Here is a 23,243-nt window from a genome sequence, read left to right as displayed (position 1 = left end):
CTGCACATCAGCACAGAGCAAAAGCAGAAGTTACAGCAAGGGATGTCCTCCAACACTGCACAGCAAGCATTTCTGAGCATATTTGGGCACTCAAAGTCAGGTGCTGAGTAAGGAGATACCTGATGAATGTGGTCTTCTTTTTGGTAGACTTCCTGGAAATAAGGAAGACTGGATCATTGAGTGGGATTTAGGCTTTTGAAGACCTAGTTCCAGTTTAGGTGGAACTGGGATTTAGGCATTCCAGTTCCCACTGCCTGCTTAGACAGTAAGCTCCTCACAAGAGTGACCTTCAGACCTGAAGACATCTGTCAGCATTTAACAATTAAATAGGAAGGTCTTGGTTAAAACACAAGGGTAAGAAAAAAAATCCAGGATTCCACTCCAGATGAGAAGGAGACTTCCAGGATGCTGGATGTGTATTCTGCCGCACATCATCTGGCCAGCTTTAGAAATGTCACTTTTCTTATTTCTCAGCTTCTCTGTATAGACCAAAGGAAAATTTTCATTCCTGCAAGTGTTGTGTGTATAATATATGTATTATTCTCTAGAAATACCAACACACTAGAGAGAAGCAGCTAATATAAAACCTTGGATGAAAAGCTTTTATGCTAAACAGAACTTAAGATTAGCCTCTATGCCTAAATTTCCAAGTGTAAAAAATTGAGATAATACTCTTGCTTATAGTCTACAAGGGATTTTGAGGCCTAGAGAGGATGGCAACTTATATAAGTATGATATATGTAATTTTATATGTAGCATAAACAGAGCCTACATAAGACTTCATGAAATACTTAGAACTACACACTGCAATAGGTAGACAGTGCCTTAATTTCCTTTTTTGAATTTCAGGCCAAACTTGAAAATTGGTACTAGTGCAGATTAAATTACTGTTTTCCTAAAAATCCATTAAAAAATAATGAAAACCTGGAAAACATTTAGGTTGGACAACCCTTTAATGCAGTCACTTACTAAAATAAATCCAAAAGCTGTCATTGTGATCAAGGTTTTCAGCAATTCCATAGCTGTGTCTGAAATACTTTCATACAGTATTTGCTTTTTATCTCTGTTTAGAAAGTGGACACTAACATTAAAGCCTGTGCAGACTGAGTCTGAAGTAGAATCCAATCCTCTGCCTAACACAAGACTAAGAAGTAGAACAGCGTTGGTTTCATGGTTATATGACAATATTAAAAAAAAAAAAAAAAAGAAAAGCAAACATAGCCAACAAAACCAATAATACTGCAAAAAAAAAAAAAGAAGAAAAAATACAAACAAACTAAATTTTTATGGAATGCAGTGTTTTGAGCTTATGAAAATAGTAAAACAAAGAAAGGAGTCACAACAACTTGTCTGTATCACAAAATAAGAGCAGCATTTCTACCTGAAATAGTATAGTGGGAGGACAACCATCTCTGGTTTGGGGGATTTTGTCAGTTATAGAGAGAATGGTGGGATGCAAATATCTAAGGAATATATAAATAGGGTACATTTTTTGTTAGCTCTTTAACTCAATATAAACTTAACATTCAAGATGATTATATGTAACTTTTTCTCCAAGTGAATACATCGTAATTGTATGGAAAAATACCCCCAAATATAAATGGTTAGGAAAACATGAGAAAAAGAAGAAATGTGTGTGATATGTGTAGAATACTGCAGATATTTTAGATAGTGTTTGGGAAGATTGTCTTCAAAATGTATCTCCAGAAGATTAATCCCATCTCCATATAAGAGTTTAAATGACTTATTTTGTTGAGGTGATTGTTGCTGTCAATTGAATTCAAAGGGAGCCCTACAGTAACCTCTCTGTAAGTTATAAAATTAATGTGAACACCTGAAAGCCTCACAGTCCTCCTCCAACTGCTCTGTTATGTTAGATGTTAGACAAAGACACACAGGGCACTGAGCACATCTTGGCTTCACCACAGAGCTTGGAGGATGAAGCCACAGAGCTTGGGAGACATCCAACTTCGAAACTGAAACCTGCAGAGCTGGTCAGGAATCTACCAAAAAAAGGTTTCCCGAGAAAACAAGAATTCTTGAAACCCACAACAGATTTGAAAGGAGACATGCTCTCACTAAACAAGTAAAAGCAAATGTCACTCCAAAACTGTTAATAACTGGGTGGCTAAGGAATGAATCTGAGTTATGAAAATTAAAGTTCAGATTCCTGATTTGAATTATGTACAGAGAAAAATTCCTTTTAACACCCTACTGGAATACCCTATTACTGTCCTATGAGGACTGCCTCTATGTCTTTGAAAATCTTTACAGTCTTAGTTTAATTTTTGTTTGGAACACATAAATTTCTGGAATCTCATAACTTTTTTTCCCTGAGCACAACTCCTGCTTGCTGTAACCATAACTTATCAGGCAGCCAACAAGGAAAAAAGAACCCAAAGCAGTATTAAATTCTGCTGCATCTAGACAAGAAATATATATTGGGACTGATCCAAAAGCCACTTAAAAGCATGAAACATTTTATGGGGTTGGATTGTGCACAGATAAATTTCACATATATGCATACAGTCCTTACAGACATGCAATATGAAAGCTACACCAGTTTTTCCTGAATATTGAGATATATATCAGTCTAACAGAACAGTTCAAAATAGAAATAATGTCTTTTTTTATATTTAAATATCTCTGCACACCTAAATGCCATTCCAACAAGCAGAGATGACATGTTTATGTACAACTATTTATGAAAAGTAGGTGTCATTTGTTTATGCCAATGAAAGACAGGGAGAAGTTCATATATGAACAGGTATATAAATTCATTAAATTGCTTTTTATGTGCACATCCTCAAACGTAAGTTTGCAATTTGCCAATCCATCTTCTTCCAGACTCCTTCCAATATTGCAGCAGTGGTGAGAAATCCAGAAATCATTATCCAGCCTTCAATCAGTATCTCACAGGCTGGGCTAACTTGCTTTATCTTAATAGTAAGATAGTGACTGGCAAGAGCAATAACACTGAGATAAGACTGGATTCATATCGCTCCTTGTCAACATTCTTGGCACGCTGCTCGTTTTTTATTCTTGAATAGAGACCCAATCAATCCTAACTCATAAAATTACTGGTGGCAATGCCTGGAATGTTGTAGAAGCTTTAGTGATATCTCAGTTTTAGAGACGTTTGGCTCTCATAACTTTTTATAGAACAGTTTGCTAAAGGATAAGCTTATTTAATTCAGACAGAGAAAAATATTTCATGAGATGTTCTCACATCACTGAAGACGTGTGAAAGGCTGCTTGTCACTGCTGTCTTTGCTCAGTCCATTGCTAGGGTAGCACATCTGCCCTCTGTGAGATTCTGGTCTGGCAGGGAGTGAAACACTTGTTAACAGCAGTTAAAGGTGGGTCTAGGGAGATGAAAACGCTTGGTTCTTATCTACTCCAGCACCCAGATCTTTAAGGATATAAAACGTCTTCAGTCAATCATTCTCCAGTCTTGCAGCATTCCAGGGCTCTACCTGAAAGCCACACTAAGTCCCAGCTCTGCCACGTTCCCTGCACCAGGCTCTGCTGCAGCTGGCTGTGGATGTCAGGGATGGTATTTACACCCTTAGGTCATGCAACAAGCCCAGTCTGTGGGTGCTGGCTGTGAACTTCATCCAGGAACTTTTAAAGTTTTGTTTTGTTTTGGTTTTGTTTTGTTTTCTTTTTCTGAAGTACACATTATGGCCATCCTGATAGTGCACATGTTAACATGCCACCCATTGTAGCAGTGGATACTAACTTGGTCAAATGCAAGGAAATGAATAATTTCACTCATTAAATAAGTGACTCAAGGGGTAGTAAAACAGGGACAAGAAATGACTCCCCTAAAATACAGCTCACAGTCATCATGCCTGGCTCTTTTTTTGCTAAGAATAAAAGGTATACTCAGTTCAGTTTACTTCAACATGTTACACTCGTTTGGGATGTTGGAAATACATGGTACTAACCCATAAAAACAAACACACTTCTCACACTTCTCACAAGGGTTTTGGGGAGGGAGAGAGCCCTGGAAATTTTTAGGATGATGTTTTATTTTAGAAATTCACCGTGTATTTGTCAATTAAACTTTTTTGCTTTTGAAAGAAAAAAGTCTTCATGACTCTTCGGCAGAATCCAGTATTAGTCTTTTATCATTTGAAAAGCTGGTAAAAGTATCTAGAAAAAAAATAAAAATGGATACAAGACTGTCTTCCTAATTAAACACTAAGACTGCAGTATAGAGTCTCACACCACACTGTAAATATGAAATTAGGGATCCTAGATGAAATGTCAGAAGCTTTTTCTTATGAGTTTATATCAGCAACTTGATTATCATATTGATTCTGCATATCAATGAGATAACATCCCACAGTGTTTATTCTTCACCCAATTGCTTTCTTGAACATAATAAAATTAAATCCAATATGATATTAAATGTAAACATACAGTGATATTATATGTAAATATCCATTTAAATATCTCTCTGCTTATTGATATTCAAATTCTCTCTGCAAGTGTAACATTGCTAACTACAATAATATATTTTTCAACCTTCATCCAGAGACTGGAACTAAAAAGAGGATAATCTATTTCTATTCCTTTCCATAATAACATTGCATTATTTATGTAGAAGGAAATGAAAATAGTAAGTCTATTCTGCCTGAACTACACTTCTTAGCTGATCCCTCCTGATTGGTCTTGGAAAGCAGAATGGAAAAAAGAATGTGATGCACATGCTAAGCTGGTGCTGGCCAGACTGAGCAGACAATTTTTACCCTGCCCTCCACAAATCAAGAGCTATATTTAGACTGTAAACTCCTGACCCAGGCAACCTCTTTGTTCTGTGTTTGTACTGAGACCAATACTATGGGGTCCCGTCCTTGTCACTGGACTCTTGTGTAACACAGTAAAACAACTAAAAACAACTTATTTTCTGTTTTGTAGAACTGGAGGCCTTGCTGCTGTGGGTTTCTTTTGTGCAGTGACATTGTGTGTTCTTGGGATGTTCAGCAGTGACTCAGATTATCATCCTGTGCTGTTACAACACCATCATTACTGGTGCTACATGTACCCACAGGTGGGAGCCTGAATCCTATTTTTTTTTTTTTTTGTGAAATAGTACATTTGTCCTGTTATTTTTCTGTGATATTAAGTATTTCCAGTCACCAACCTATGCCAGCTCCCTGCAAAACCTTGTCTTTTTTCTTTCTATGCTGATTTGGTTCAAATATCTACCCAGATCTTCCATTACTAAAGTAAAGGTAAAAAACTTCATAGACTGACTGAATGGTTACAGTTGGAAGGGACATTAAAGGTCATCTGTTTCCAAGCCCCTGCCATGGGCAAGGACACCTTCCACTAGATCAGGTTGCTCCAACCTGGCCTTGAATGCTTCCAGCCACAACTTAGTGTTTTTAATAAAATATATATAAGCCAATTGCAATTACTAAAATATTATTTTTTCCCAGGTGGTAAATAAAGGACAGATTTGACATTGTATTACTCCAGTACAAAGTCAACAGCTCAGACAATTTTTATTTTGGAGCGTTCTTATTCAGCAAAGCAAACAGTATAAGGAATGCTAAAATCTCTAAAAAGCTTTCAGTTAATTAATAATAACAGGAATGTGACTGTTTAGCTAAAATACTCAAAAGAGCACTGGAAAACTGTTCCAAATAAAGCAACTTGTATCCCACTCAAAAGGATTGAATCTTCCTTACTTGACTTTTTCTGTGTTTTTTTACTTCTTGCATGGATAAGGGGAAATCTGAATCAATCCACCAAAACTTCACAGTTCAAAACTAAGCAATGGAACAGTTGAGCAAATTTTTATTCTGTTCAGAATTGAACCCAAAGAAAATCTTGGTGGTTTAACAAGAACTAATCACAGAGCTGGAAAAACAAAAGGTTTCTTTTTTGTGTTGTATTTCAGCTTCTTGTAATTACACATCTGAAATCAAAATTAGGGCTATGGACTCATGTTTGGTACTTTGCCTCTTAATGCATGATATTACACTTGACTTCTCCTTTTGCAGTTGTCAGTAGATAAGAACATAATTGCTTTCTTTGTCTAATCTTGCCTTTGTGCTCCAAGCTCTCCATTTTACATAAGACTATTTTCCATGATGTAGTGGTAGATGTGTTGTTACTTCAACAGTCCTCACAGTTCACTATCACTTTCTACTTCATAACTGCTGAAAATAATTTCTCGCAAATTCTTGATTTGATTGGTTATCTTAATGAAATTCTGCAAAATTGATATGTAATCTGGACATTGTTGTTAGCCCTAACACAGAGATTTTTAGCCTGAGAGGAGTTCTTTTCTAAGAAAAAAATTCCCTGTTAGAGACACTTCCTTTGTTAGCAAATGCTCCTTAAAAATACTTGATGTTTTGTTTTAGGAGATACCAACCTATTTGTAAGTTCACAGAAAATTATAATGAGAACTTATCTACAGCTAATTTCCCAGCTCATATATTATATAATACAGAAACTGCTATAGAGAATCATTATTTGATGTTACAGATTATGTAGTAAATGTTTGGCTGCTTTTTGGTGTTTATGGGAAGAATTTGAGTGGCAGAGGCAAATGTGTTTGCCCAACATATGATTAACAAAAATGGGTGCTGTTTGTTAAAAAACACATCTCTGAAACTTAAAAAAAACCCCTAAACCTCCAAAAAACAACAACAAAAACAACAAAACAAAACAAGAAAAAACACCACCCACAAAAAAAACCAAACAAACCACACAAATAAACCCAAAATTTCCAAATGGTAGAATTTACTTTCTGTTTACTAATTTTCTATATAATTATGGGTCAGTCAAGATTACCCAGATGAAAATATACAATCTCTTAGGGTGATGAGAGGGCAGCAATGAAAAAGTATATCAGTATTGCACTGTGAACCGTACAAGCTTAAAATTAAAAAATGTCATCTTCTATGTGCTAAATTTATGCTCTCATATACCTATCAAAGGGAATTTCTAGCAAAGAATTGATCCTAAATACTTTGTCTATAAAGAAGAAGTGGAAAGGGATTTAGTTCATGGAAAGGTTTGGCTTCACATTTTGATTTCAGCAAACCAAATAACCTCAGCTTATCCCTCCACTTTCTCTGAAGAAGCCCTGACTTCCCATGAAATTGTGAGCATTACTGAAGGATTGAAACTTGATAAGGTGTGGGGCTGGGGGCATGGAGTGTTTGTCTGAGGAATATTGTGTGCTTAGAGATTCAGCTCAGGGTGTCTGTGAGATGAGGATTGCTCTAGAAAACAGCCAGAAGTTTTGTCTTCAAATCTCAACTCTTTGGACTTCTGAAAGGCTGTGAACTTTTATTTTCTCCAATTCAGTCTCCAAAGCAGAATATTTCCTGTGTTTTGAACAGATTTGAATATGCTAAGAATAGTCCTATGAATAGGACTGGCTAGACACTGATTGTGAAAGCTGTAACAAAAATTAAACCTGATTTGTATTGCACCCTTTCAGTTTTAGGAGTATTGATTAAAAGTGTATTGAATTGTTTTGAGATCCAACAGACACAATTTCAAAAAACAAAAACTTGTGAGTGTAGTAAGACCACTGAGGTCTTAGGAATGTACAACTGAAAGAAAACTATGAGAGATACCTTGTGAAAGAAAAACCATCATGCCCATAAGCTAGGAATCCAGATCACAGTAATTCTAGCACAATGCAGGAATGTTGTGAATGGTTATTTATTGCTCATAATTCCTTCTGTCCCCAGTGTCTTTCTGGTGACTTCTCTACTGGTAACTGAAGACAGCCTGACCACAGATAGCGCTGCATGGCTCTTCTCCATACAGATGAACTCTATTACCTTCCAAAAACATCGTGGCTGTGATGCCTTGTGAAGGCTGACCTAGAACAGAGACTATATGGAGTTAAGAATACAGTAGGGATTTATTAGAAGGCTTCTATGGATGCACCTTGGGCAGCACAAGAGCCCAGCCAGGGCTGCACCCAGGGTGAACCAAAATGGTCACAAAATGCATGGCCGGTCACGGGGTCTCTCCCTTTTATAAGTTTTGGTCCACTTGCATATTGGAGTTAATTGTCCAATTACAGCTTTAGGTTATGAGGTCCCATCCTGCTTGTTTTTCTCTCTTTAGCCACGTTGTTTCTGCTCTTGGGCATTTGTCCTTGGTCCCCAGCCAGAGAAGGAATTGTTTTGTCTCCCTACTCTGTGAAGAAAACTCAACATCCCCTAATACGAAGCTCAGAACTGCACACTAAAGCAGCACAGAACCTGAAAAACATAAAAGCTAAAACCTGAGGCATCAGCTGCACCTCACACTACCCCAGCACAACTGGGTGCCAGATTTGTGTGGGAGAAGTGATGTTAACAGCACAAAACTGTTTCAAAGCCATCCTGCATCTGAGCTCAGGTGCTCTTGTGTTTCACTGGTCCCTGGAAGGAATTGGACTCTTTCAAGGAAAAATCCTCTCTTACTCTGACTGTTCAGACTTAGCTCTCCATCATTCAATTCTTTCTTCATGGGTACAGTTTTTCTTGGAAAACAGAGGAGTCACCTGTGAAAAAAGATACTTGTGGCACCTCAGAAAACTTGGCATCTAGAGACACAGGAAGCGTGATGTCCACACGATGCCTTCGCTTGGCACTGCACTGAAAAACCTCTTGAGGAGAGAGATTAAGCCAAAGGCCCAGATTTGAAAGCTAACACAGGTACTCATTAGGCACAGATTAGTGGCACAGGGCACAAGTGTGGTATAAAACACCACCAGACAGCTCTTACACTATGGCTTCACCAAGGAAAACCCAGGTGTTTTAAGGAAGTCAACCAGATTCAATCAATGGGAAACCTGAGGTTGGGATGAGCTGTGTGGTACTAACTGAAGTGGTCATTTAAATGAAACCCTTTGCTTAGATTAAAAAAAAAATAAAACAACAAAACAACTACATGGAAAGTAATTCTCCCTGCATTTCGTTGTCCTCTTTGTTCATTTTTCACCTTTTGAAGCTGTACAAAAGCATCTTGGCATTTTCAACATGATTAACACAGCCACAGAATGGATTTGAAGTCAGAGGGTAGCTTGTCCTAAGATTGCTTTTAAAGAATAACATGCATTGTTTCAAGGTGTCAGCAGCGTTGTGCATCATGCACTAAGCTCTCCCCTGTCTTCCTGTGTTTAAAGGGATTTCAGAACAGATCTTTTAACTCCAGGTGCACGAGTCAGAGTTCACATGTACAGCAAAGCAATAACTTGTTGCAGGCTGGAAGGAGGCAAAATTTCCAGGTAGATAGTGTCAAAGAGGTTTTACTGGATCTTTACTGTTTCAGTGGCTTTAATAGGTGAGTGTAAAGCAGAAATACTTAGTTTAGGAGTTTAGTCTGGTTTAGGAGCCCTTGGATTTGAGCTCTGTTTCTACTCTGTAGCCTAGACTACAATCACCTTGACTTTATGTACATTTTCACCCTATGCCCCAAAACATCAGCTGAGTGTTTTTCGGCATGATAGTTTAAGAAAGATGATAAAATACTTGCTATTACATGCATTTCAGAGTGAAACTCCTGACCAGTTCTGCAGAATGATTTTGGATTATGCAATTTTTATGCCTTCCTTGAGTTTTATGGCAGGTCACAGATGAAAGCCCTGAAAGTTATGCTTTCTATTGTTACATCTTTATTATAAGTAGCATTGATAACTCCACTTTAAGACTAAGCAAACACAAATAAAAAAAGAGAGGAAAAAGATATATAGTTTTGCACTACCGACCATATAACACCAATAAATTCCTGATTTTACGTGTGATCTGTAGAACCTTTTTCACTCACCAGTAATAAAGGTTATAGATTTGTTTTCATATTTCTAAAAATTGATTTGCAAACATTTTATACAAAATTTCTTGGACATTAAGAGGTATGAAATTCCACATCATCTGAAAAAAAACCCAAGAAAATCTATTTTGTTGATATTAGAGCCAATCAAGAAACCAAACGATGAATTTATCTGAATGCTTACAAATATAATATTTCCTTTAATTTCTTTTTATTGAAATAACCTTTTGTGACTACTAATAGCTTTCACATAACATCAGTTTCAGCAGCCTGACCTGACTCTAGACACAAAGTTAAATGTAAACTAATGAGCACTTAACTTTCCATTACATAAATGGACATTTATCAGATGACAAATTAAAACCAATAAGACACCAAGACAAATGTGCTGTCAACAGCATTAAGATGGGTCATTTTCACTACTCCCCTCAACTGTACATTAATAAGCATTCCCTATTGCAGTGTATTCAGGGCTTTGATATTGATTTCTACAGAAGTCCAACAGAAGTCAAAGTTTACAGCATGGTGTTGAGTCCCACAAGGAATATGGTAACTATGACTGTGTGATTTTGAAGCCATGATGACTAGAGAAGTCAAATATGTATAAAAGATATTTAGGAAAAGCATACAAAAAATACAGAGTTTTTTATTTTGTACTTAGGCTCATTTTTAGAAATGTGTATCCAGATATTTCAGCATTGTGAATACACTAAATATTCAGGCAGCACAGAAATGAAAAAGTTAGTCCTGTGGTCTATTTAAAAAAATGAATAAAAGAAAGAGTTTGAGGCAGTTTGCTTTAGTTTGCTTTGCAGCTAATTGATTTAATGCATGCAGTTTAACTGCAAACTTAGGAAGTTTTCATTTTTATTTGACAAAGCCTTTAATTTCTTCAAGAAGTAAATTTCTAACAGGAGATGATCAGTTTAGTCATGCCTCTGAAGAACATTTTTTACAGAAGGAGGATGCAACTCTTACTGATGTTAACCCTTGCCTGAATCCTGGGAATAGCATCTCAGCCTTAATGAGCAAATGCCACATGTGATAAGGAGCCTCTGATGATGAGCTGGAAAATATAGGTTATAATTGAGCAATGAGATCTAGCCGAGTGAAAGACATTTGTGGAGTGGATTGTGGATGCAGTTAATGATTCTTAGTGCTCACTGCCTGTGTTCATCATGCCATGAAGAGGCAGAGTTCACTGGCTGTCAGAAGCAGAGGATGGAGGATGGAGAGATGTGGGATTTCTGCCACTGACTCACTAAGTGAACATGTGAAATCACTTAACCTAGGATTAACAAGGCACCTGTGTGAACAGCCATTGAAATTTGGTAAATTAGTGTCATAATTTAATGCAGGGAATTACATATGAATCTACATATTTGGGCTAGGAAAAGTGCAGAGAAGAAGGCTGAAATCAGCCTATGTGATACTGGGGGATAGGAGCAATTTTAGTGTGTGGATGAAACCCAGACACACTGAATAGATGAGACTTTAAAACACATGAGGGCTGATGTATCCATAACCAGCTGCTGCTGGCAGCATGAAGAATTCCCTGTGAAGGTGGGCAGGTTGAACTGTTTTTCCTTATCACTAGAAAACCCTAACTGTGGGGAAACAGCATAAATTCTATTTTCTGGGGTGGGGGGGAAGCAATGCTTTTTAAATTTTAAATATTAGAAATATGTTAATTTGTAGCATCAGAAACTCCAAGTGGGGTTGATCTGACAAAAGGTGAGTGTCTGAGCTTGTGCTTTGGAGCTTTGAGAATCTGGGCTCCATGAGAGTCAGTGGAGATTAGGGGCAGGACTTGTCTAATGAAATGTAGCTGTCTAAAATAGGATGAGACACTTGGATGTATTGACTGTCTCTCTCTACTAAGGGAGTTTGGAGTTACTTGGTGAAATGCTGAAACCAATTTGTCTGTGTACATCCAGAAACCCCTGTGTGGTTGGATGAATTCCAGCTTGTGCAACACATGTATAATAAAAAAGAAGTCCAATGTTTTACATTTCTTTTCTCTTATAGATAACCCTAAAAAACTTTCAGGAGAAGCTTGTACTTTTCAGTTAATATTTACTGTATTCAGTCTGAGATACTTCAGTGGGGTCCAATCACCAAAAAGAAAACAAGTTCATTTTAGGCAGATAGATGAAGACAGTCCAGATTCTACAAGTGCATTGTAGTCTTGCACATAAACCCAGTTAAGGGCATAAATACACCCTGCAATGAGTTGCTGGAGTTTGAAACTACTCCCAGCTTTGTGCAGCTATCTGTATGAAAATCTTCCTGGTAATTCCAGTTTCACAAAACCAAAAAAAGCTTTCTATCTATTTGAACTTTCATAGCAAAAGATTGGTTTAATCTTAGAAATAACTCCATGGCCATTCACAGAAAATAATCCCATCACTTGCAATGCATTTTTAAGGACTCAGGGTCTGTGTTTGACATGTGTGGATAGTGGAGAAGTTTTGACCTTTTCTTTCTTAACCACCCCATGATAGGGAATGTAGGAAATATTTCCTGCTATCACCTCAATTCCTGTCAAACTTTAGCCTGGAACTAATTAAGAAATTTTTTGTAATTAGCCCGGTGTCTGTTCTTGATGCTCGGGTGTCTGTTCTTGATGGTTAATGTGACATGGCAGGTTCCTGGGTGGCTGTAGAGCAGTGGAAGCAGTGAGCATTGTTTTCAGCACCAGGATTTTGTGTTTGCCATTGCAACTCACTTCACACTTTAATGTTAGCTAGTTCTTTAAATGAAAAGATTTAAAAGGAACATTAGACTGAAATATGTTTTTTTCCCCTCCAAATTTTCTTATTTGTAGAAATGTAACAACTTGCTGATTGATGCTTTCTCTGCTTGGTCACTACAGAAAAAAAAAAAGTGTGAGGAAGCTGACAGGTTGAAATGTAACACATTAAAGTGAGTACTTTTTTCTTTTACTTTAGTTTGGAAATTGGCACAGCCTGCCTAAGTGTTCAATTTGGAAAAAGAGTCAAATGTTTCTTTCAGGAAAACCTCATGGTATGGAAATTCTTGTCTCTGATTTACATTAGAGACTAATAAAGCTTTCGACCCTCTAACTCTTCTTTAACTGTTTGGTTCCATCCTTTAAAGGAGGCTGCTGCTGTCCTGCCTATTGACTCACCAGACTGGTTTGATGTGCTGCTGAGTGTTCTTGGAAAGAACTTGTAATATATCTATTTTTCAGCCAAATCAAAAGCAGTGCTAGTGGCCTTGCTAGGGATGACATTCAACTCTGGGAAACATGAAAGACCTTTCTGAGGACCAAATATTTATCTTCCAGATAGGCTAGACAGTACTAGGAATCAGGTGTTTCTAAAGCTTCCCTGAGGGAAGTTTTTTGGGTGTTGTGATTTTGCAGAGCATTTCCATTTCAATGTACACACTGCATCCACATTCGTGACCAGGAGAAACATAGAAATGTCTCTGGGGAAGGCTGTGATCTCATGAAGGGATGTCTCAAGGAGGATTTCTGCATCCATGCAGAGAAGGTCAGAGGCTCTGCATGGCTCTGCGCATTCCCAGGAATGCCTGGCATGTCTCTCTTTGCCTGTGAGGAGGCCTGGGAAAACAAATACTTTTACTTCTTCCTTTGCCAGGATAAGCAAACCATAGAGCTCATTGGAGGTCAAAGGAAATTGGGCAGCTTTTTGCTCCAATTATGGCAGAGCCCTAGTGAGGGCAAGGATTTCCGGTCATGAAGTGAGAAAATTCCCCAAGTCCCAGGTCCTGCACTGGGCTCTGCTGGATGTGCTGCACAAGGAGCTCAAAATCTCCACTTTTTGCTCTTTCAGTAGCTTTTTCCTGAACTGTTTGCAAATCTACACAGGCTTTTCTTTGAAGGACACTTCAATTCCTCAGTTGGTTCAGACAGACTTGGGAATAAGTAGATGACCTTGCAGTCCTCTCAGCTTTCAGGGTTTTCTGCTCCTCTCTTCCTTTAGCCCATTTTTGCACTCAGTAAAATGTATCTGCTTTTTCTTAAGCTGTGTCACAGTCAAAAGGATCACCAGTACCAAAACCCCCTTTTCTAGGAACATCTCCATTATTGCAGAGATGTGGTGTTACATTTAGATCTCACAGGCACATCCTCAGGGGTTATTTTGAGAGGTGAAGGTGACAATGCCTTGTCTCATCTCCACCATGAGTCCACTCAGCACAGGATAATTGACCCTTCCCACCTGGCCATAACTGAGCAGGATTTGAGGTTGTGGACCAGCCACTGCCCTGCTTTGGTTGTCTGGCTCACTGAGCTGTTCCCCCGGATGGCTGTTTTAGCTGGAAGACTGATTTTGTTGATCTGAAGATCATTTCCATTCAGACATGAGTGATTCCACAAACCAGTTGAACAGGCAGCACAACATCTTAATGAACCAGTAAATATCAGCATGAATCATCATGGATTCTCATTAGTCACAAACTGTTAATTAACTGTGACTTCTGTAGCACAGGTACAAAAATCTCTTTTCTAGACCTCTCTCCTAATAGTTACAGAATCATAGGATCACAGAATGGTTTGGGTTAGAAGGGACCTTAAAGTTCATCCAATTCCAACTGCCCTGACATGGGCAGGACCACTTCCACTCTCTCAGGTTGCTCAGAGCCCCATCCAACCTAGCCCTGAATACTTCCAAGGATGGGGCAGCCACAGCTTCTCTGGACAACTTGCTCTCTAGACTTCCAGTGTCTCACCCCTCCTTGAGTAAAGAATTTCTTCCTCATATCTGACCTAAATTTCTCCTCTTTTAGTGTAAACACATTCCCCCTAGTCCTAGCACTATATGTCCTGCTGACACTGCTTTTTGATGGAGCACCACTGATTTGTGGGGTGCCCAAATCTCTCCAGGTTGGCCATGAACAATGTGTAAAAACCAGGATAACTTGCCATAACCACATATTTATATGACCCTAAGCCTTCACCAGTTATCTGGCTGTTTGTTCCTATTTTTCAAGAAAAGCTTCCTAAGACAAACGTGTCTGAAGGCAAGGCAGCAGAAGGGAACAAAAGCCTTCATGGTTTGGGCTTAAATCTGTATAATTTCACAGATGTTCTAAGCCCCATGGTTTGGGCTTAAATCTGTATAATTTCACAGATGTTCCACCAAAATGACATCATCTAGTATCTTGTCTTACCAAGGCCAGCCCTTGACAGCTCCTGGCAGCACAGGAACAACCTCAGAGAGAAATGGAAAATGGAAGGTAATTTCTTTTCTCCCATACTCATTAATTTGCAAACAGATCTCCATTAGACAATCCCAAAGCTTGAGACCTCCTCAGCTCTCCCAAATATTGCTTACATTTATTATTATTACTACCCTAGTTATTCTCGTTAGTTTAACACCATATCTAAACATCCCAAGTTGATTTTGAAGGGAGTGTGGATGGAAATGTGAGGGGTTTATTTATTTTTAATAAGGATAAGCCCAGGCATTAGAAACCCACTCTGTTTTCCCAGTTTTCGTATCAGTCCCCAAGCATGCTTCTACCACCATCTTACAAACTCAGACTGACACGGAGCTGATAAATTGACAGAAAGTATCAAATGTCAGCTAGGGCTCTGATTCCCTCTGGAGGCTCTTGGGAACAAAGTATGAACAGATTGTTCATACCAGAATACCTCATTATTTTAAGCAAATTGACTTTCTTATTGACTACATTGAAAGGTTGTACACTACTTATAATTACCAGTTCTACTTAATTTTCCTTTGTAAAAAGGTCTGTACTCTCTACTTGACAGTATTATTTTGATTAACCTACTTTTTGCCCCAAGAGGCCATTTAATATTTAAAAAAGAATGGCTTGATTGTACAGATGTATAGCACATGCACACGATTATTGTTATAATCACCCATATCTAATCTGAATGGTGAAGTGCATTACACTACATTTTGCAATGAACTATGAGATTTTGTAGAGCTGGTGAGGTTAACAGCAGTATACACATTGAAAAAAAAAAAAAAAGTCCTGCAACTGCAGGAACACAAAGTGCAATCTACCAGAAAATACAACGGTGTGATGTGAAGCAAGAAGATTAGAGGATGTGTTTCACACCCCTTGATTTCAGTTCGTGACTATTTTATGATCACTCTATTTGGCTGATGTTTTATGGCTAATAATAATATGATATATTAATTTTTACATTCTCTCTGCTACTGCTCTCAAATCCAACTTTCTCCCACCTCTGGTTTCAAAATGACAGAGTAATATGAACTGATTACAGTTTGGCCTGGTCAGATATGGTCAAGGTAATTGCTGGAAACAGCTTCTTGGCTTTTTGAGATATGAGAGAGGCATTGAAAAGAACCTGCTGATGCAGAAACATCTACCTGGAATGAGGGCCAGTGAAATGTCACTTGCAATCCCATTAGAGTGATCCTGGTTGACTACCTCACACTGCCCTAAAGGAAGCATTTTCTCTCTACACTAGTTCATTGAAAAATAGGGGAAAAAATTACGACTGGTTCAATAAAAATGAGGCTGTCAAGGGTCTAAAGCCAAACATTGTACTCTACTGTGTTCATAATCTTTTTTTTCTTCTAGATTTTTCTTTCCTTGTATTCTCACAAAGCAGCATGACTCCCTGCTGGCATTAGAGTCCAGTTCTGATTCTATTTCAAATTGATATTTCAAGCCAAGAAATTCAAACCCCAACTTTAATATTTTCCACATATCAATTTTCTCTTGACACATTAACAAGTCTCTGTGAAATGCTGTTATACTTTGACACATGGCTTCATAAAAGTGACCTCTTCCTATTCAGATATTGGCCCTTGCTATGTTTATCCTGTTGACAGGAAAAAGTCTTGATATGATTAGAGGAATAAAGTCAAAAGTGAAGACCAAATTAAAATGTATTTTCATCATTAGAAAGGTAAAACTCTGCTTGCAGGATCTTTATTGCTGGTAATGAGGCAAGAAGTAAGAAGAAACCTGCTTGGTTTTCAGATTGCAGTCTGTGTTGGCAAGAGGGGGAAGAGAAAATAAGACTCTTTTCACTCATGAACGGAGAAAATTGGATCTGGAATCCATCGGGAAAAGATATATAGGAGCCTACAATGTCATTTTACTGTCACTTTTCAGACAACAAGCACTTTTGGGGAGCTCCAGTCAGAGTTTGAAGGAATGATCCAATAAACCACACACACTCCTAGGGTTGTGGTGCTAGGGAGTGAGTGACTGCAATTAAAATGACCCTCAGATGCTTCAGAATAAGATTTCAGAGGTTTATAGTGAGAACACTTAAAAATGTTCAGCTGCTTTTCCTGCTGCAGAGTGATCAGCTACCTCTAGAGAAATGAAACAAGACAGGCACAGGGCTCTCATTGAGGAGCCAGAGATCTGTAGCCATTGCACTGGGACAGACTAAAGAAAGTCATTATTTTCTGTAACTGTTTTGTCATAAATTTCTGGCAGCAGAACTTAGGGAAATAATTGGCTCCTAGTAATTTTTCATGAAAATGACAAAAATTGATAAGTATTTCACTTTGACACACTGTATGTGTTTGATTTAACTTATGCAATCAGCAAACAGAAAATCCGTGGAGGTGATGCAAATCTTCTGGTATTTAGTTGTAGCATCACAAACATGGGGATTGTATGGGCAAGTAAGCCAAGTTTCAAACCAAGCTGTAGAAAACTGAATTGGGTTGTGGGTAAATTTATATTCTGGGATGCTGTACTTCAATGACTGTCTAAATACCATTCTTTGTGGAAAGTTATTTTGCTGAGGTGATTTCTAAACAACTTGTATTTCCCCTTTTTGACCAGACCAGAAGACCAGAAATACCATGCACAGTTATTTGTGGGCTATCTGCTGCCTAAATTCCAAGTAAACTAATGAACAATTTCTCAGTTGTTTGAGTTGCCCAGGTTGGTAGGTACAAGAAGAGTGTATTTAACTCACTTTGACATAAAGGAATTCCTCATTAAAAAAAAAAAAAAAAGAAAAAGAAAAAGAAATGCCATATATAGATTTTTTTAAACTTCTGGAGATGATTTTGCAACTTTTTTTTTTTTTTTTTTTTTTTTTTTTACAATTTAGTGATCCCTTCGTCAATACAGTTGAAAGAATCTGGGGAGAAATTCAGCTCACCTGAAAGCAGACAAAGACTAAGTTCCTTAAAAATAGGTTTCTAGTGCCACCTGATGCATCCTTGAGGATCTGAGTTGCACCATGAGACTGGCATATATAACACAAAATATATGATCCCTGGAGCTTTCTGGAAGAGTGTTTGGAGGATATGCTGGCTGCCTGAGTCCTTCCCAATAGCTCCACAAAAGTGCCCCATTTGTGGGCACTGAAGTTGGATCCCACATCTACAATGACTAATCCAGTGGAAGCTGAGGCACCCAGATACAATCTTACTTGTAGATTTTGACATTTAGACAAGCTGAATTCTGCTTGCCTTCCCAGAGCTGTGAAGCTCTGCAATTCCAAATGAAACAAGATGCTTATCTGCATCTTTTAAATATTGGGTTTTTTTTAGGAGAAGGAAGAGTTCAGTCACATCCATTCAGCTATGGCAGGTCTGGTAGGAGCCTGGAATGCACCTGGTCAGAATTGTAAGCCTGGGAGCAGGCAGCAACATGCAGTGCATGGAGAAGTCTGTGCTGAAAATATCCAAAATCCTACCTGTTACCCTGAGTTTTATAGTGTAACTATGAAATGTCACTTTACTAATGCTAACATATATCCTGCAATTGCAGTTATGTTCTAAAAATATATATAAGTATATAAAGTAAGTATATAAGAGCAAGCGTTCCTTATTGAATGTACAAGAATTCATTGTCATCTAGGGTTCCATACCACTTAGACTTGTAGGTATCTCTGTGCTGACCCATATATGAATATACAGGGGTGTGACTATGTACCTAAAAAACAGAGGTGCATGTGTAGTTGGTTTAACTGTACACAAGAGCTATAACTCATAGAGTTATGAAAAACTAACCTAAAAAGAAGCATCTCTGCAGAGGCATAAGGGAGCAGTAATAAATCAGCTCAGTGCAGCTCACTGTGCTTGTATGTTGCTTTTTCAGGGAGGCAGCTCTGCTCTTTGCGCTTAAAATGTTAACGGAGGAGCGAGGCTTTTACTACATCTGTGCTCCAAAACATGTGCATGGAGAGGCAGTTACATAACTCAGCAGCTCCAGGTCTGGGCATCCAAGCTCTAACAGATCTATCTCTGCTTTCCTACCCCTGTGCCTGTGTTATGCCCGTACCCGCTACTTTCAGAGGGGTGGAGCCAACGTGTCAGAAAACGGAGAGGAAGAAACATCAAGTTTGCAAAAACAGCTGTTGAAAAGACTTATTAACCTACTTCTGCAAGAAAGATGGGGGGAGACTTTTTGGGAGGGCATGTAGGGATAGGACAAGGGGGAATGGGTTTAAACAGAAAGAGAGCAGGTTTAAGTTAGGTATCAGGAAGAAAAACTTTACTGTGAGGGTGGGGAGGCCCTGGAACAGATTGCCCAGAGGAACTGTGGATGCCCCATCCCTGGAAGTGTTCAAGGCCAGCCTGGTTTGGGCTTTGAGCAGCTTGGGATAGTGAAAGATGTTCCTGCCCATGTCAGGGGATTGGATTTCAATTGTCTTTAAGGTTTTGTCCAACCCAAACCATTCTGTGATTCTATGAGTCCATAATTCATAATTCTATGAGTCATAATTCACGGAATCTCTTTCATGAACGTCCTGCTGTACATAAATGCACTGTACATCCAGAAAATGGGATTCTGTTGTTTTGTCTGACATTATTGATGGTAGAAGCAGGCACGCTGCTGGCTTTTGGTGTGTCAAATCCTTGCTGTGCTCTTCAAGCCACGTGTGTCTCACCAAGTTACCCATGCTGGCTTGTCATAGCAGCTCAGCCTGCATAGAAAGACATGGCCTCAGCGGAAGAAAATTAAGGTCATTTCCATCACTGAGCACTGAGAGTGGTAGCAGGAATAACAGCAGAGTGTATACCTTGGTTCCTGGGATGCTGTTCTGCCCACAGGGATGTGGACTATTTAACTTACTTTCCAAAATGGCCAATAGACAGTAACAACTTCTGACTGACTCATAGCTCTTGAGGTCCAAGTATCAATTTATCGGGTAGTCTGGTTCCTCATGCATTCATAAAGATGCTATACTATAAGTGACTAAAAAATTCCTTATTTTTTTTTCTTTCCAATGGCATCTGTGTCTCTTCAGAGACAGCAAATCTGGGGACATTCCAGGATTTGGAAATGCATCAATTCCCTTTGCATTGAAGGCATTTCACAGTACACAAAAAGCCTACTATGCCATAATGACATTTTATTATGTGTACCAAAATTGTCTTGAGGACTGCTTTGTACATCTTTTTTTTGTCATGTGCAACATTGTGACCATGCTTTCTGACTAGCTCAGGAGGTGGACTGGGACAGTTGAGTAAAATGTAGTCCACCGAAAGGAAATATATGGCGGAAAAATTCTCTTCAGGAACTGTGTAACTGGGAGTTCTGTGAGATAGTCAGGGAAAATTAGGCTCAGGAGCAGTGTATTTCTGGTAGGAAACAATGCACTTCCACACTCTAACAAACTTTTCTAACTTAGCTTTTGTTGTCTCCTTCTTTCCAGCTCAGTAATTGAGGCATCTGATTTTCACTTTGAAAGCAAAAATTCCTAGATTCAAATTTCGGATGAGCTGGTTCCATGGCAGCTGTCTTGAAGGCATTTAAATACCACATAGAGAAGAGCACTTTAAAATCCAGATGCTCCCTCTGTGTATTTGCAGGAGGTGCTTATGACACATCATGATCTCTAGAGTAAAGTTCCACCAGGACCACACAGTATCTGACCAGGGCTGATCCTGTCCTACACACCAAATATCTGTAATTAAGAGTTAATCATATTCTCTGCCCCAGCCATTCCCCGCCTCTGCTCAATTCTTGGGCTTGAGAAATATCCAGTATAGATTCTGAACTTGTTGTTTCACTCCTCCTTCTTTTTGTCATTTTATGCCATTCATCTGCTGGCTCAATCACAGATAAACTAGCACAAATCAATGAAAAAGATTTCAATCTTAATTGCCACTAATTTGTAATGGACTAATTAACTGAACATACTGTATCCTGCAAAGCTTCTGTCCTTTGTTCTGCAGTTTTACTGTGCCATGTTTAATTGATTCTGGTAGCAGCCTATAATGGACTGCAAGAGCTCTCTTCATAAAATAATAAAATAGAAAGAAATTGTAAAGAGGACTGACTGAATTGCATATGAAAAAAGGCACGTTTCCAGCAGCTGGATAGAAATGTATCTTGTAAATTTTACCTTGGCTCATAAAGCAAACACCTTTTACAACAATCTGCTCTACCACCCCCTCCTCTACAAAGCCAGCAGATAAGATTTATTGAGAAGATGTAAGGAAGAGAGAAGGATACATTTAAATTGCTCTGAACTAAACTGTGATCCTAATAGCAGTGGTATAAAGGCAGACAATTGCCTGAAAGATGTCCCAGCATCATCAAAGGTATATAATGTTGCTGCCTGAGCACATGCCTGCTCCTGTTACAGAAAAACCTGAGGAATTATTCATTCTTCTGAACATTGAATTAGTAGAAGGATAAATGATGATATTTTATTAGGGCACTGTGATTTATTAGACCATTCAGATTCTTTCACTGCTTTTTTTACAGATTTTAGACAGCTCACTAAACTCTGCCTATAACTGGATAAAGTTACTTGTCACTCAACACTGCTTTTTCTTTTGCTGTTTGGTTGATACTTCACCCTCCTTAGCTGAGGTTTCACAAGATCTTGAAGACGTTTTTCTTTTTTTTTCACCAGTTTACATGAAATGCTGTGCTTCAAGCTCCCTATTCATTCCCATGTGTCACATTTCTTTTTACACAACTGCAGAGCTGTTTTGTATAATTAAAAAAAAAAATTAAACTCAGCTCACTTCGGAAATCTGAGATATAGTGCAAAACCAGCACTGGTAGAGCTGAAGTATTGAATTATTCTGGTGAGACATGGGCTGGAGGTGCCCATGATGGCGTAAGAAAATCTTATACAGGTTTTTGAGCTGCAGAAAATGTACCATGGAAAGACACAAATGAATCAGACAGAAAAAAAGATAATGAGCTATTAGAGCTGTTGAAAGGGAAATCCAATTGACTGTCATCTTTATACAAATTGTGAGAGTCAGGCTTGAAGTTACAGTGAAGAGGTCTGAGAGAGCAGAGATAATACTGCTAAAGTGCAGGGTTTTTTTGGTGCTTTTCAGCAGAGCCTTGTCCCATGTGTTAAATTACAGCCCTGTCCTACTTTCCCATTGAGCAGCACCACGGAGATGCATTTTCATTTACTTGTTCCTTTGTGGTGTGTAGCACCATCCACTTTGTACAGAGATGCAAATAAATATAAAAAGTGCAGGGAAATAGTGATCCTGAATCTTTGTGCCTTGTTTTGAGCTGAGACCCTCTCCTTTCAAGCTCTGCTCCCTTTCTCTGCATGCCTTCTACCTTGTCATATTCAGATCATGCCTCATTTAGCTGAATTACTCAGGTCACCTTAGATTAATTATGCAATTTGGCACTGATGCTGCTGATCTACCCCTATCTGAGTGCTGTGTCAAAGAAGTCATAATATAAGCAGGATTTAAGAAGAAATCTGCTACCAATCAAGAGCACAGACTCGGAAATCTGGTATTTGCTATCACCTTATTTTTATGATGAATTAGAGGATGTTCTGAAATAATAATCCTGTGCATGTGCAATTTTTCTCTACATTTTACGAACGCCATCCCTTCAATTCAAACTCCCATCCTCATTAATTTTCAGTGTGTGAGAAATTTTCAGTGTGCTGAGATTCAACTGAAAAGAGATCCCAAATATTTGCATAGAAACCTCTGCTGTCATAAAAAGTCTTTGAATAAGAGAAATCAATGTTATTTAAAATATTATCTTCTTTTGTAGGCATTGCAAGTTAACCTGTCCCCAGAAATCCTAATCCAGCAACACATTTAAGCATCTACTCGCTTTAATCAGCTGCAGCAGTCAATGGGATCCTTGAAATGCTTAAATTTCAGCATATACTTAAGTTTCATGCTCAGTTAAATTCCTGGTGCATTATGTCAATGCTAAAGAGTGTCACAGCTTAGAAAATCACAATCACATTAAAGCTGGATTCTTTCCTTTGCTTTCCTTTTTATTGTATGTTTAATATGTAACATTAATATTTATAAGCATATGGAAGGCATATTTACAAGCACTTCCCTGTAAATAAGATACTTGGAATTATTATAGCATTTCTTGGTTTTATTTTTCTTCATCGTTTTATGGTGTCTTTTTCTGTGTTCAAAATTTTTTTCCTGAACTTTTCCACTTTAGGTTTACCATTCCTTAATAACGCTGAAAGAAGCAGCATCATTATTTCTTTTCTTGTTTTGAGCACT

The 23,243-nt window shown here is 38.3% G+C and overlaps 1 protein-coding gene across 2 annotated transcripts in view; it reads right to left on the bottom strand.

The window, feature by feature from the left end:
* Nucleotides 1-23,243, bottom strand: part of CELF2 (CUGBP Elav-like family member 2) — a 543,235-nt gene that overhangs the window by 471,856 nt on the left and 48,136 nt on the right. The gene's annotated exons all lie outside the window — the stretch shown is intronic.

Source organism: Motacilla alba, chromosome 1A, assembly GCF_015832195.1.
Source record: "Motacilla alba alba isolate MOTALB_02 chromosome 1A, Motacilla_alba_V1.0_pri, whole genome shotgun sequence".
Classification (NCBI taxonomy): domain Eukaryota; kingdom Metazoa; phylum Chordata; class Aves; order Passeriformes; family Motacillidae; genus Motacilla; species Motacilla alba.
Note: the sequence above shows the minus strand (reverse complement) of the source record. Positions and strands in the feature narration are given on the sequence as shown.